The following is a 12,855-nucleotide window of genomic DNA, read 5'->3' as shown; positions in this document are numbered from 1 at the left end:
TGGTAGAGTGCTAGTCAATGAGAGAAAGCATCAGGAACTGAGTCTGAGTTCCCATCTTAGACAAAAAAATAAAGAAGAAAAGACCATGTGCAATCAACTGCAGGAGATAAAATGATTTATTAAATTTGTTCTTCCTTCAAGCTTAAATTCTAGTGAAATGACAATACATGAAAAATTTGGTAATACAGGAGATAAATAGTTCAAGATAATAATAGAAGAGGTATCATGAGGCAAACCATTATTTGACAAATGAATGGTAGTGACAAGTGCTCTAGGAGGTGCAGGAAGATAGAGCTGAGAGGTATACTAAGAGTGCATGTATCCCACTGATCTCTCTACGTAAAATATCTATTGTGCATATTTCTTCTTACCTGTAAAATTCCTGTTTGCCTGTTGAGATAAAGTCCAGTCACTGCCTATAGAGTCTAGTTTACATTAATCTACCCAATTAGAATTAGTCATACTATCTTTCATTAATTCTACATGAATCTTTTATGAATTTCATGAATTATACAATCTTAAACTCACCAAGTCTACAAAAGTACATAATATATTGCTATAATTGTATATGTATTTGACTCCTTTGTCAGACATAGTTTCCCAGTGGTAGAGGCAGGTTGATAATATTTTTTTTGTCCTAATAACCTACCTCAGATCTGGATATCTGGTTCAACTTAGTGTTCAATATGTTTGTTGAAGTGAAATTAAAAGAGCGTAATGAAAATAATATTTGTCTTGGAATATCAATTAAAACTAGACCAAAATGTCTGTTTTCCTTAATTATGTGCCATTTCATCTCTGCATTAAATAAAATGATCCATGAAGATCTTACACTGAAAGCTATGTCACATTGAAGTCATGAGACAAGGAGTGATGATCAATGGGTTCCTATAAATGTTGCTGACAATAAAAATAAAATAGTAGCAACCATTTATTATTATAAATTTCCTATGTGCTAAGCATATAACATGCAGTATTTCATTAAATTCTCAAAATAATCCTGTGTGATAAATACTATTTTACAGAAATAGTCTATAAAAGGTTGACTAACTTGCTCAAAGGCATATAGGTAGAGAAAGTTGAGATGGGGAGTCTAGTAAAAGTCTTTTGAACATAGAGGCATATGCTCTTGACAGTCTCATTTTCTTCTTTTTTAAATTTAATTTTATTGTCAAGGTGATGTACAGAGGGGTTACAGTCACATATGTAAGGCAGTGAGTACATTTCTTGTCAAACTTGTTATCTCCTCCCTCATTATTTTCCCGCCTTCTCTCCTCCCCAATCCCTACCCCTCAAATTGTACAGTTAGTTTACAACATATTGTCTGTAAGTGTCACTGTTACATTGGTTCACCTTTGATCCTTTTTCTCACCATTTTGATGGTCCCCTTCCCTTCCCTAATTCAGCTAACTGTATATACAATACCCAGGGTATCAAAATCAAATAAAGTGACAACAGGGGATGACCATAGGGAAGAAAAATGCAAGAAAAACAATATTTTTACCTTTTACCCTAAAAATAACATTGAAAACCTACTTGCTTCCGTATCTTGGGGTTCATTTCACTTAGCATCATCTTATATGATGATATTTGCATAGTCATTGAGCTATTCTGATCCTCTTCTAGGAGTATTCTAGATATATGCTAATTATAACCAATGAGGGAAACCATAGAGTAAGTGTTTCTTTGGGTCTGGCTCACTTCACTTACTATGATTTTTTCCCAAGTCTTTCTACTTCCTTACCAATGGAGCAATGCCATTCTTTCTGATAGAAGCATAGAATTACATTGTGTATATATACCACATTTTCTTGATTCATTTATCTGCTGAGGGATATCTGGGTTGGTTCCATTTTTTAGCTATGCTGCGATGAACATTGGTTGTGCTGATAACTTTAATATGTCCTTGTTTGTGATCCTTTGGATGAATGCCCAAAAGTGGGGTTGCTGGGTAATAGGGGAGCTCTATATTTAGCCTTTTGAGAAACCTCCATATTGCTTTCCAGATTGGTTGAACAAGTTTACACTCCCACCAACAGTGTACTGGCGTTCCCTTTTGGCCGCATCCCTGCTAGCATCTGTTATTATTAGTTTTTTTTTTATAATGACCATTTTTACTGAGGTGATGGAATCCCAGTGTTGTTTTGACTTTTATTTCTTTTATGGCTAGTGATGTTGAATGCTCCTTCATGTGCTTCTTGGCCATTCTTCTCATTTCCTCTTCAGGGAAGTCTCTTTTTAGCCCACTTATTTAGGAGCCAGTTGTTTCTTTAAGGATTTGTTTGGGGGGTAACTTAATTTTTTGAGTTCCAGGTATATTTTAGATATGAGGTCCTTGTCTGTTGTATGACAGCCACATTTTCCCCATAAAAATCACTAGGGAATTTTTTTTTCTAAAGCAGTGATGGCCAAGTTTAAACCTGCAGAGATTCTGGTTAAATTGTTAGGATGTAGGAACTGAATATTGGCAGCTTTAAAAATCTCCCTAGGTGATTCTAATACATCACTACTGCTGCTTTATTGTTTTTCAGCATTTGATGCTTATGTGTATTTTATGAAATGGTAGCCTTAAATAGGCAAGCAAAAGGAGGAACTTCTGGATAGGAATTCTTTTTTAAGCACTAAGGTGATGCACAAATATCTAATGTGTCATATTTCTTGGAGGACCTTCTGCTATATTTGATCTACTTAGAGCTGAGTGTATAGACCAGACTATCTCTGATGCAATTATATTTGGAAACATTTCAACACATTTTCCTGGTTGCTGAAAGAGAAGACGTCTGCATTGGCTACTGCTAGATATTCTGCCACTACTCTTCTGCCACAGGTCAATTGGACAATCTATTTTCTAGAGATAGCAGGTTCTCATTGTGCCATATATTAGCCTACAAACATGTCAGTTTCTAAGCATCCATTTATATATGGAAACCAATGAATCAGGTTTTCTGGATGAGAAAGCTTGAATGAAAAGAATTTTAAAAAAGCATGTGTTGGCTTTCTCTTACTTTGTGGTACAGCAACATCACTTTTTCTGGGGCTATCTATACAGCACTTCTGGAAACATTCACTTCTGGTCAATGTGCTAAAACAAGCAGCTTGTTGGAATCTTGGCAGCTGGTGCTGTTGATGTTTGGGGTAACTGCCTAAGGGCAGTATCCCTGAAGGGATAGAGAACTGGAAAAAAATTTTTTAGTAAAAACAGTGGCTGAGTAGCTTCTGATTCTGAAAGATCATATAGTGAAACTTAGGGAACCTTGGTTAGGAAGCATTCAGGGTCTTCAAATTGTTTGCTTTTTGTCAATATATCACTTAAACTCAGCTGGCAATATACTTCCTACAGACAACTTAATCTTTTGGCTGGATTATCTGTAGGCTTTAAAATACAATTATCCTTCTGATAAGGGTCATTTGGGGTATTCTGGAAATGAGCTACAGAGGAAGGTGAAATTGTGGATCTCAGTAAGTTGATAAGCAGTATCTTGGCATGGTTGCCTATAACTGGCTTAGCTGCAGAGCTTTAAGGTTTAAAAATTGGAGCAATATTACCTTGGGTCAACCCCAAGCCCATAGAACTCAGTTCATTCCTCTTTCCTTTCAACTGCCTGCTCACATCCAAATAGACTGTGGCAAATTATATTTGGATTTGGTAATGCTTTGTATCTAGGTAGAATGTATTCGAAAATATTTGCTCCCAGTTTCTCTGCACCCATAACAGTAATGAAAAGGTACTTGGCTTAATAAAAGAGGGCAGACTATCAGAAAAAAATGGTATGGTTCTAAGAAGCAAAACATTAATGTTCCTCTTACCTTGTAGTCAAATCTGTCCTGTGCAGTACAAGAAGAGATGGTCTGAATGCTGAAAAATGTGCTATCAAGAAGGCATGAGCCAAACATATATACAATACCCAGGGTACCAATATCAAATACAGTGACAATAGCGGCTAAATAGGGAAGATAACCAAAAGAAAAAAAAATAATTTCACATAGTGTATTAAAAATAACAACAATGATAAACCATTTGTTTCTATAACTTGGAGTTTATTTCACTTAGCACCATCTTATGTGATCAAATGTACATCACTATTGAGCTATTGTGATTATCTGCAAGGAATATCCCAGACATATACTAATTATTATCAGTGAGGGAAACCATAGATTCTATGTTTCTTTGTGTCTGGCTCACTTCACTTAATATGATTTTTTCCAAGACTTTCCAGTTCCTTACAAATGGGGCAATGACATTCTGTTGTGTATACATTCCACAATTTCTTCATCCACTGAGGGGCATCTGGGTTGGTTCCATATTTTAGCTATTGTAAATAGTGTTGCAATAAACATGGTTATGCTGGCCTTGTTTGTGATCCTTTGAGTAAATGCCCAAAAGTGGGGTTGCTGAGTCATAGAGGAGCTAGCTGTATGTTTAGCCTTTTGAGGAACCTTCATACTGCTTTCCAGAGTGGTTGAACAAGTTTACATTCCCACCAACAGTTTGTCGAATTAGGGAAGGGAAGGGGAACAAAGGGCAAAAGGTGAACCAATGCAACAGTGATACTTATAAGACAATATGTTGAAAACTAACTGTACAACTTTGGGGGGGGGGAATTGGGGAGCAGGGAAGGTGGGAAGGTGGGAGAAAAATGATGGAGGAGGTACAAATTTGATAAAAAAAAAAAACTGTACTCACTATCTTACGTATGTAACTGTAACCCCTCTGTGAATCACCTTGACAATAAAAATTAAAATAAAAAGGAAATGGTAGAAAAGAGGCAAGAAAGATATATATTAACAGAAAGCGAGAGAGTTTATTACTAAAATAGGTCCTGACTATGAGAAAGAAGAATTCACACATTTCCCTAACTTGAATCTGCAACTTAACTGGGGCAACATTATCCAGAAAGGTAAAAAGGCACACTGAAAATCCAGTATCTCTCTGCTCTTCACCAAGAACTGTTACATATCCATTTCTTAAAATTATTAATAGTGTTTTAATGTTCAACTATGTAAACTTGCAACAGTCTAAATTTGACTTCACACTCTGACCCTTTCTGATGACTCATATAGTAAACAAATGATTGATAAGTTTGGCATAATATTTATATTATAACAAGGAAATGTATTCTCTCACACAGAATTCCTCTATTTTTCACCATTCCTGGATAAATAAACTACATGACACTGGAAAAAATAAAGAAGGCACAAGAGACAAAATATTTCCACAAAGGAGGGACTATGGAATCAGGAAAATTCAGATTCAAATCTTGGCTGTTCTGCTTCCTAATGTAGATTATCCATTTTGACCTTTTGACATATTTCCTCATCTAAAGTTGTTAGGAGAAATTAATGTGGTACTGCATGAGATGTGTTTAGTACACAGTGGAAGCCCAATAAATGGTAGCTATTATAATTAGAATATGATTTTTTATCACTTTTGTCACTACCATATATTTTTCCCCACCCAGACACCATAACATTTTACTCTACCCACCAGTGAGATGTCTTGCTTGTCCAATGATCCGCACTTCTCTGTCCTACATCTTAAACCTTACCTAATTTTGATTCAATCTCTTTGGGTGATATTTTCTATAACATGGCAATTGATTCCACTATTTACCAGTGAAGTAACCTGTGTGAACCTTATATCTTTAACTGTAAAATTAAAATGATGATATTGCTTTTTTATGCGGTTTTTGACTTGATCAACTAAAATAATCTGTGTAAAGGGATTAGTACAGGACTTGATCCATGGAAGATCCCTGTAATTGTTGGCTGCTTATACTTTTGTTTATCAAAACAAGAAAGTGACATAATTAGCAGAAAGAGGTCAAGTGATACAAGTTAAAGTGATGTTTCTTTCACGGCAAAGGAATACAAACTAGAGAGGTGGTGGTATATAGCAACAGATGAAAACTTGTTTTTTAGATTCTCATAGTTCCCCTTGGAGATAGGCAGTTCATGTGGCACAGCTGTAGGACATAATGATTTTGCCAGGAACTTTAGTCATTCTTTCCTTTTTTCCCATCCTGGGGCTTGAAATCTGGTCCTGAGCACAGTCCTTAACTCCTTTGTGCTCAAAGCTAATGCTCTACCAGTTGAGCCACAGAGCCACTTCCAGCTTTTTTATGAGTAGTTTATTGGATATAAGAATCTCACAGGGGCTGGGGATATAGCCTAGTGGCAAGAGTGCCTGCCTCGGATACACGAGGCCCTAGGTTCGATTCCCCAGCACCACATATACAGAAAACGGCCAGAAGGGGCGCTGTGGCTCAAGTGGCAGAGTGCTAGCCTTGAGCGGGAAGAAGCCAGGGACAGTGCTCAGGCCCTGAGTCCAAGGCCCAGGACTGGCCAAAAAAAAAAAAAAAAAAAAAAAAAGAATCTCACAGACTTTCATGCCTGGACTGGCTTTGTGTCGTGATCCTCAGATCTCAGCCCACTGAGTAGCTAGGATTAGAGACCTAAGCCACCAACACCTGGCTCATATTATGTACAGTAATATTTTGTGGTCAAGAGTCATTGCATCATAAGACAGCATGCCCTAACCGATGTAACTTTTACAAATTTGACAAAATTTAATCTATGGCCAATATTTTAAAATATTGAAATCTTAACAGAAAAATCCAGACTTTAGATTTCATTTGCTATACTTTTATGCACAAAATGTCATGTTTTGAGTTAAAAACACGTCCCCCTTAAAAATCATGAGCCCAGTATTCACTAGTTAATTGTATTGTACACCCAGTCATCTTTGCCCTCACTTGTACATTATCTGCTGCCTGCCTTTTGTAAGAATTTGAATATGCCACTCTGGCCTTATATCATATTTTCTTGCTTCTCAGGGAGAAAATACTAGAGATGAAAAGAACAGATAACTGAAGATAGAAATTTAAGTAATACCCACCTGCAAGGGTGAGAAAAGAAATCAGCGGGAAAACAGATAATAACTGCTTAGAAAGCAGTAAGAAAAGTCAGAATTGGATAGTGACCAAAACAAACAAAAACAAGGGGAGAAAGATGGTCAGGAAGAAGGGATGATTAACATTAGGTAAAATCACAGAGCTCAAGAATAAAGACAGCGGAAAATAAAGCTGGTCACATGCAACCTTGGAGAGAATAATTGTAGTGAGTTGGTGACTGCTGAAGCCAGAGGAGAAGAGATTAAGGAGCAAAGAACTGCTGAGAAACTAAAAGTGTTGAGATAATTTTTTCACAAGTTTGGCATTGAATGGAAGGAACAAAGCAATTGATCTTGAAAATGGCAGCTGAATGAAGCCAGAAGTATTTGTCTTCCGTTTTGGAGAGAGGGGAAAGATAGAGCAACAAATGCTTATAAGGCAGAGTGACGAGGATCTAGGTGATCTGGGGACCAGAGACTGGGAGGTACTTGTCTTGGGAGATGTGGATGGAGAACATGCCTAAAGCAGTTAGTTTGGGAAATAAAGGATATAGACTTTTGTCTAAATGTATTAAGTGGGATGTAGACTATTAGTGACTCATCAACAGTATCTCAGAAGACAGCATTGTTGGGCTGGGAATATGGCCTAGTGGCAAGAGTGCTTGCCTCCTACACATGAAGCTCTTGGTTCGATTCCCCAGCACCACATATATGGAAAACGGCCAGAAGGGGCGCTGTGGCTCAGGTGGCAGAGTGCTGGCCTTGAGCGGGAAGAAGCCAGGGACAGTGCTCAGGCCCGGAGTCCAAGGCCCAGGACTGGCCAAAAAAAAAAAAAAAAAAAGAAGACAGCAATGTCTTGGCAACATGGAGGGATAGAGAAGGAAAAAATAATGACCTTGTGGATAAGTTCATAGAAAGTCTGCTCTCTCTCAGTCTTGAGTGAAGAGCAGACAGGCACTGACAGATCTGATAACAAGAGACCAAATACCATTTGTGGCAGGAACTTGAGCCCTGGGCTCAGATGTGATCTTGGCGTCATTCTGGGCCCCTTTTCTGTCAGTTCTGCAATTGTACTAATACAAAATGTCTCTCATCTCCCATAGGTTAATGAGTTTGAGGAGGAAATTACAGAGTTTACTATGATGGCAGGAAGGGCAATGCAAATGACCTGCTGAGAAACTTGAAATGCACCCAAGGGCTTTGCATTTCATTGCAAGAGGCAAAATACTGCTCATCAAACAGCAGCTTCTGAAGAAGGAATCCAGAATGACAAAATATGCTAAATTCAGTAATTTTCAGGTTATGATCCTAGACCCTTGGAGACTTTCCTGGTGGTCTGCATGCTGGGTCATTATATTATTATTGTTTACACTATGATAATGTCTATATTTCTGTCAAAGTGGGATTTAACTCCTGATGCCTTAGCATCTCATTATCATACTTATGTTTAGAACAGAAATGGCAATGCTGTGCCTGGTGAATGTTATGACGTCTTTTCTGCAGTGACCACAATGAGAATGTTTTCAGGTACTTTCTAGTGGGGTCTTTGCAGTATCCTGGCCACCCAGGAATCGCACCCACAACAAGAAAGTAACCAGCACTCAGTCAATTGGGTTAGGAGACTTTATTTTGCTGTGCACACTATCTGCTCTTCACCATCGAGATGGTAAAGAACAGCAATGAGCCACTGCTAGGCTGGGTTTTTAAAGGTAGAACTATGCATCCTACAGTAAGTGGTCATGTAGCACTGATGTAGGGGGTTAACGCAGGAGGTAGAGCACGTCACAAATGGGTTAAGCAAGCCGTTTACAGAAGCGGAATTTCATGGTCAGGCTGACCTAATATCAACTTTATTTTTAACAATTGTTACCATGTTTCCCTAATATAAACTGAGCAAGCTTGAGCGGGCTAAAACAATCCAGTACTCAATCATAAGTGAACCAACATGATAGTCGCCATGGCATTTCTGTAATTACTACTATGATTATTTCTATAATCTATTACTATAATTATTTTTACCATTACTATGGTTGCTACCTAGATACAGAGCGGAAGTATTCATCAAAGGCGCTTATTATTACTGATCCCATAATTATTAACAAGTAAAAATTATTAGATGTAGATATTGAAATAATGGGAGAGATCAAGAATGACACCTAGGTTTCTTGCTTGAGCAATTGGATCTTTGATGGTACCACTTTGAGCTGGAGAATACTAGGAGAAACAAATTATATTTTGCCATGTGTCTGGGAATGGCAAGTTTGGGTTTTGTCGTGTTAAGTGTAAGATTCTAATGGGATATCAAAATAAAGATTTTAATTTGGACCATTTTTCTAAGATTCTGGGGTTCATAGAATCATGGAACAAAGATACAAAATTTTTTTTAACTTTTTTTTTTTTTTTTTGGCCAGTTCTGGGCCTTGGACTCAGGGCCTGAGCACAGTCCCTGGCTTCTTCCCGCTCAAGGCTAGCACTCTGCCACCTGAGCCACAGCGCCCCTTCTGGCCGTTTTTCATATATGTGGTGCTGGGGAATCGAACCGAGAGCTTCATGTGTAGGAGGCAAGCACTCTTGCCACTAGGCCATATTCCCAGCCCACCAAATTTAATGTAGATAATATACTAATTTTTAGATCATGAAATTGGATGAGATAATGAAGAGAAAGGGCTTAGAATAATCTCTGGGTCATGAGGAACCAGGCAAAGAGACCGAGAGATATGTCAGAAGGAAACCTATATTTCATGACAGTTGAGAGAAGACTCTATAAAGAATGAAGAGGTGCTTAACTACAAAATTAGGACAGATCTGTTGCATTTGATTCATTTAAGATGTCTGAGTACAATGCATAAAGGAATGGAATGCTTGGTGCATAGACCATGTAGGAATGGTTTCTTTCTTATCATATGGGAGACTTTCATGATGTGTATATGCTAATAGAAAAGATTCATTAGAAAAAGAAAAATCTTGGATGTGAAAACATGAGGCAATGGGATTCAGTGTAGGAAGTTGGCCATTGACAGGAGCAGGAACTTTATTTGTTATAAAGTATAGAGCACAATGCCTAGCTGTTAGATCTGTTAGTGCTCACTGAAGAGTCCTGCTGGCTTGCATATAGAAAAGGCAGTATGAACATACTCAGAACCAACAGCTTTAATGGAATGAGAAGCATTAATAAGTGGCATTAAGAGAGCTCTATGTTAAACTCTGTGTCAGTGGCACATGCCTGTAATCCTAGTTACACAGGAGGCTGAGATCTGAGGATCACAGTTCAAAGCTAGACTGAACAAGGAAGTCTGTAAGACTTATCTCCAGTTAAGCTGGACGTGGAGTTGTGTGGCTCAATTGGTAGAGCACTCGACTTAAGCAAAAAGATCTAGGATAGCACCCAGCCCTGTGTTCAAGCACTTGGGGCAGCACACAAAACAAAGAGCTCTGTACTAAACAAAAACATAAAAAATATCATTCTAAGATATAACCACATTTGATTAGATTGGCCCTTTTAACCAAACCAAACATTTTATATCATGGGAGGATAAAAGCATTGTTGATTTTGATATAAATAGACAAGCTATTTTTATTTTAGCTAGTGTACTTGAAAGTAACTGAGAAATGGGTAGATCTAGCTCTACTGAGATTCACTGACTAGCACAAACACATTTATTGGTGGGTAATTAGCCATCATTATTCCATTGCCCTATAACATACATAGAAGAGAGAATGTGTCTGTTCCTTATATTTACTTCAACACAATGTGCTTTCGTATGCTGCCATTCAGCAGTAAGTACTTTGATTTACATTGTTTTAATGTTGCCATTGTCTGTGTTCTCAATACAATAAAACAGAAAGCTTTGAGTTATAATTCCTTTATAAACAAGTCCCATTTGTTAGGAGATGATGTTTTCCTGGAATATTTTTTTTGCCTATTTATTTGTGAGTTTAAATATGAGATTTGTGATTTTTTTCCCACAAATACCTTAAAATTTCCCATGAGCTTTTATTTCCCTAAGCAGTCTTTGTGTATCCAATAGGCACCTAAAGACTTGATCAACTTTTCACATGGCATATATACTCTAGAACCAAGGTGGGGAACCTGCAGCCCATGGGCTTTATAAAGCTTGTGAAATCACTTGGTATTCATGGACTACTTGGTATTCATGCATATGCTTCTTGTATGCTTCTCATTGGCTGCCAATGGCCATATTCCTGAATTGATAACTTTGTATGACCCTCAAATAATATTATAAATATTGCAATGGCTCTTGGCATAAAAAGTTCTCACCCTTGCTTGAAAATATTGTTCATATAGTAAATAAATGATGGAATATACTTTAAACCTGTCAACTTGTCATTTGAGATCAGCATGGCAAAAAGGGCAAAGGGGATATAGAAAAAGAGAGGGAGAGAGGAAAGAAAGAGAGAAGAGAGAACAGAGAGAAAGAGCAGGAGCAGTAGAAAGAGAAAGAAAGAATGCAAGAGATTCAGGATTTTTCTCTTTTATCATGATTATAGGATGTTACCTATGCAGAAAATAGGATGCGTTGCTTTTGAACATGCCTTGTTTTTGATATTAGACTACCGAACTCAGCCTTTGGTTCCTGTGAATATTTTCAACATTATATGTCTTCCTTTCCAGGATGTAGGCCTTTCTGCACTCCCCATTCAATCTGGCACAGAACATTTTTGTGCTTGCCTGATATAGTCCATGGCCTTGTCACAAATGATGAATCAGTGTGCCTTGTGATTCCTGAGCCCTATATTGTTTCTCATTCTAGAGCATCACGTGGGGTAAGGTAGTAAGATCCTCTTCCTACCCATGCCATGTTACACTATAATACTACTGCCTACACTGAGAGCTTGCCTTATTTTGTACAGTATTGCCAGTTGTCATAGCAATCATGGTGGAAGAAAAAGATGTTTATATCATTGGATTTAAGTTCTGAAAGTACCAGAAACTCACTGAGCATTTATGGAAACAATGTCTTAGCTTCTCTTAATTTCAGTTTCTTCTTTTGTAATGTAAGTATAATCACACTTGTTTTGTGAGTATTAAATACAATGGCTAACATAGTAACGAGTACATATTTGTTAAATATTTAATCCTGTGTTTAGACCCACTAACAGCCTCATAGAAATTTCAGTTTCTTTTTACAAACAAGTATTTATTATTTTTCATAAAAGTAATAGTGAGTAAATAAGGTATATTAATGACAAAAGTTTCCCAAGTAAAAATCAGAATGAAATTGCAACACAAACTCATTTTATCAAGGTCCCAAGTTTTCCAATTAATTTGTCTTCTATTCTTATGTATTCTGATCACCAATTACATTATTTGTCTTCTGAAAACAAATAATATCACAACTTGTAAATTTGTTACAAAGAAACAGAATATGTAGAACTGAGCAAAAATATGACCATGATAATAAGAATAAAAGTGTGTTTATGTATTTAGGCTAAATTTTGCATTATTTCAAAATAATTTGCTTCATTTTTGTGTACATTTATTTATTACATGTGACTGTTTCTTCTGTTCAGTATACCATTCATTAGAACTGAATCGTATTCTGACACACAGATGTGTATAGATTTTTGAATAAGCAAGAAGCAAAATCACACACTCAAAATTTGCTGTATGATTCTGGCAACATGCCATTACAAAGAACCAGCTGTTAATAAGTATTTAATGTATAAAAGCTACTTAAATACAGCAGTTCAGCCAATGTTCAGGATAGCCCTGTGAGACACATAATACTCCTAACTTTCAGGTATGAACACTGAAATTCAGAGGAGCGAAATAACCTGCTTTTAGTTGTGCAACTAGTTAAGAAGGATGTTACGACTCATTTCTAATCTTCTTTACTCTAGCTCCCTATGGTTTTTTTTCCTTATGCAAGGTAAACCAGGGGTCTTCTGATACTAAAATGATAGAGGAAGCTACATTTAGAGACCATTCGATAGTTAATCTAACT

General features: G+C 37.1%; 1 protein-coding gene across 1 annotated transcript in view; it reads left to right on the top strand.

Annotated features, from left to right (window-relative positions):
• Positions 1 to 12,855, top strand: part of Il1rapl2 (interleukin 1 receptor accessory protein like 2) — a 1,034,445-nt gene that overhangs the window by 167,201 nt on the left and 854,389 nt on the right. The gene's annotated exons all lie outside the window — the stretch shown is intronic.

The sequence above is a fragment of the Perognathus longimembris genome, chromosome 28 (assembly GCF_023159225.1).
Source record: "Perognathus longimembris pacificus isolate PPM17 chromosome 28, ASM2315922v1, whole genome shotgun sequence".
Lineage (NCBI taxonomy): Eukaryota > Metazoa > Chordata > Mammalia > Rodentia > Heteromyidae > Perognathus > Perognathus longimembris.
Note: the sequence above shows the minus strand (reverse complement) of the source record. Positions and strands in the feature narration are given on the sequence as shown.